Source organism: Gopherus flavomarginatus, chromosome 5 (genome assembly GCF_025201925.1).
Source record: "Gopherus flavomarginatus isolate rGopFla2 chromosome 5, rGopFla2.mat.asm, whole genome shotgun sequence".
NCBI classification, from domain to species: Eukaryota; Metazoa; Chordata; order Testudines; family Testudinidae; genus Gopherus; species Gopherus flavomarginatus.
The window spans coordinates 38,306,036-38,309,829 of NC_066621.1; the positions used below are offsets into that span (position 1 = coordinate 38,306,036).

The 3,794-nt window shown below is 47.9% G+C and overlaps 1 pseudogene; it reads right to left on the minus strand.

Annotated features, from left to right (window-relative positions):
• Positions 1–2,484: 2,484 nt before the first annotated feature.
• LOC127052564 (olfactory receptor 1052-like) lies at positions 2,485–3,424 on the minus strand (annotated as a pseudogene).
• Between the last annotated feature and the right edge of the window lie 370 nt (positions 3,425–3,794).

The following is a 3,794-nucleotide window of genomic DNA, read 5'->3' on the forward strand; positions in this document are numbered from 1 at the left end:
GTTGCAGCCTTTTCAGACAGATCATAGTAAGTCTTCTGGGCCTCCCCACACAGGAATGGGGCAAGGATGCCAGACCACTGATCTCGAGGCCAGGCCTCCCGTAAGGCTGTCCTCTCAAAAGCCAGAAGGTATGCCTCTCCATCATCCTCCCGCGTCATTTTCTGCATCCAGTGGCTGGTCTGTATGATCTGCGTCCTAGCATGGCCATGGTTCAGCTCTGTAAGGGTCTTTACCTGGTTTACCAGTTCCTGCAACATAGCTTGGTCTTGTGAAGCCTGGTCCATTAGCAGACGATTAGTCTCTTGCTGCAGCCGCACCGCCTCCTGTGGGGCAGCTGCCTGGACACGGTTAGTCTCCTGCTGGACTGCCGTAGCTTGTATCAATGCCCGCACTAAGTTATCCATTGTGGTGAAAAAAATAAACCCTCTCCTTTTTTTTTTTAAATCACCTCCTTCTTCTGCCACGCTGTGCACACCAAATCCCACCTCTGACACCAGTTGTGACAAAGTTCCTCCTCTACTCTGGTGCATCCTGCACTTATTGGCAGATTTTGCTCACCTCAGTGATCTTCCCCACAGTCTGGGTCAACTCCTCTTGTGTCTGATCAGGAGTTGGGAGGTTTGGGGGGAACCTGGGCCCACCCTCTACTCTGGGTTCCAGCCCAGGGCTCTGTGAATTTCAGCTGTCTATAGTGCCTCCTGTACCAGCTGCATGACAGCTACAACTCCCTGGGCTACTTCCCCATGGACTCCTCCAAACACTTTCTTTATCCTCACCACAGAACCTTCCTCCTGGTGTCTGATAATGCTTGTACTCCTTAGTCCTCCAGCAGCACACCCTCTCACTCTCAGCTCCTTGCACCTCTTACTCCCAGCTCCTCACATGCACTTCCTCTCCTCTGGCTCCCCCTCCCTGACTGGAGTGAACTCCTTTTTAAACCCAGGTGCCCTGATTAGCCTGCCTTGATTGGCTGCAGGTGCTCTAATTAGCCTGTCTGCCTTAATTGGTTCTAGCAGATTCCTGATTACTTTAGTGCAGCCCCTGCTCTGGTCACTCAGGGAACAGAAAACTACTCATCCAGTGACCAGTATATTTGCTCTCTACCAGACTCCTGTAGCCCACTGGCCTGAGTCTGTCACAAAGTTCATAATGAGATGGCAACCCTGCTGTTCGGGAATAATTAAAGAGTCAAACAGTCCCTGGGTTGAGGAGGTCGTTTTCCTGATGTTTACCGGGAGCTCCTCCTGAGTGTGGGGGGCAGAATGGGAGGAAGCATGAAGGGGCTTGTTTGAAGATTTAACAAGAGAGTGATGGTGGTTAGCATCATGGGCCATGTAACTGAGAACACTATGTGCCCTTAGCCCAGGAGTGGGCAAACTGCCCCATCTGCAGGCACCGCCCCTGAAGCTCCCATTGGCTGTGGTTCCAGGGGCAGTGCTTGGGGCATGGGCAGTGTGTGGAGCCTCCTGGCTTTCCCTATGCATAGAAGCCGGATTGGGGATGTGCTGCTGCTTCTGCGAGCCACATGGAGACATGGCACTCTTATCTGGACTCTCTGCAATTGGGCCACATCTTTCCTGAAAAGTGGTGCCCAGAACTGGACACAAGACTCCAGTTGAGGCTTAATCAGCACATAGTAGAGCAGAAGAATCATTTCTTGTGTCTTGTTTACAACACTCCTTCTCTTACCTCCATATTACAAGTGACTAACAGAGGCAAAGGAAGACTAAACCTAGGTGTTTTGAAGGTATTTAGGTCACATAAATCCCATTAATTTCAATGGGAATTAAAAAATCGGGCCCAAAGTGATTTGCTCAAGATCACAAAGGAATTCTGCAGTGGGGGCGGAATTTAAACTCGGACCCCTCAAGTCTTAGGCAAGTGCAATAACCTCTGGCATCCTTCCTTTCTCTTGTGTGTGTCTAATAACGTGTTTCTGTCTATCTAACCCCAGACATAACCATGTTTCTGTCTATCTAGCCCCATAGAAAAACATCCATCTGTCTAGGGTCTACGTGTCTGTCCCCGAACAGAACCATCTGTTTGACTAGCTAGCTATAAAAACACCTCTCCATGTGCTCCTCCCTTTATTTAATTGTTCAGTGACTTGGGGGGGGAAGGGGCTGTGGGAGCTGAGATAATAGTGGTGACAAATGGAAATAATTACAGTCTGAGCATCTCCTCTTTATATCATCTGCTAAGTTAACCAACATAGTTCAGAGGATAGTGGAACAAGCGGGGGGGGGGGAGTCTATATTGCAGATATCACATAACAGTGCATAAAGAAGAAGCTGTAACACAGTTACTGGACACTGTTTTTCAAGGGACATGGAGCCTTCCTTCATTATCGGGTTCAAGTTCCATTTCCATATTGTTTTCTCCTGTAAGTCACATGATGACAGAAATTTCTGCACAATGACTTAATGAGCGAGAACTAGCTCATATCTGCACTCCAGTACTGATCAGAAAAACCAGTCCCCATGTTTACATACAGCGAGGAATAATTTTCTGGTGTATTGCCCTCCTCAGGGCATCCTTCACCTCCTTGTTCCTCAAGCTGTAGATCAGGAGGTTCCTCGTGGGGATCACAATGGTATCGGACATGGCCACCATTTTCTCCCAGTCCATTGAGCTGCCAGATGAGGGTCGTAAATATGTAACGATCAGGGTCCCATATAAGAAGAAAATGACAGGTGGGAGGCGCAGGTGGAGAAGGCTTTGTGCCTTCCTGCCGTGGAGCGGATCCTCAGGATGGCAAAGATGATGTAAGTGAAGGAGATGAGGATGGTGAAAACGATGCCTATTGTTTCTATGGCTGAAAAGAGGAAATGCACTCGCTTATTGATGCGAAAGTCAGAGCAGGAGATTTCTTGGAGTGGGTGAATATCGCAGAAGAAATGATTGAGGACAGTGAAGTGGCCGAAGGACAGACTGAATACAGTTCACGTATGCACAGTGGCATTGACATAGGTGCATAGGAAAGATCCAGCCACCAGCTGGAAGCAGACTCTCTTGGACAGGATGACATAATAAAGCAATGGGTTGCAGATGGGCACAAAGCGCTCGTAGGCCGTCACAGCCAGGAGGCAAAGCTCATTGTTGGCACAGAAGGAGAAGAGGAAAACTGAACCACACACTCAGGGAAAGAAATGTCTTTACTCGTCACTAGGAAACTGAGCATCGCCTTGGGGGCAATCACAGAGGAGGAGACAACATCTAAGAGTGACAAGTTGCTGAGGAAAAAGTACATGGAGCCGTGGAGTTGGGAGTCAACGCTAATCAGCACAATCATCCAGACATTCCCCACCAGCGTGCAGAAATAAATGGCAAAGAAGAACACAAAGAGGATGTTTTGCAGCTTTAGACTGTCAGTTATTCCCTGGAAAATGAAGCCAGTCACTCTGGTGCAGTTTCCAGGAGCCATTTCTCCTGTCACTGTGCTCTGTGTCAAAGAAGAGGCAGAGGAGGGGATAGAAGCAATGGGTACCACAACAATAAATCTGATGTACAGTGAAGACTTATGTTATCTCTTAAGAGATGCCGAAACAAAGGAAATTCAATTTAGTCATAAATTCCAAACCTCAAAGGAACCATTTTGATTATCTAGACCAGTGGATTTTTTTCTCACTTGTGGATGAATCCAAAATTTTGAATGGAGGTGGAAATTGTAGACATAATCTGTGGATCCCTAGGAATCCACGGACCACAGGTTGAAAAGCAGTGTTCTATGGTAACAACAACCTTTGGAGGACCCCTTAGTTATAGTCTGTGGATCCCAAGGTGTTCGCAGAAGA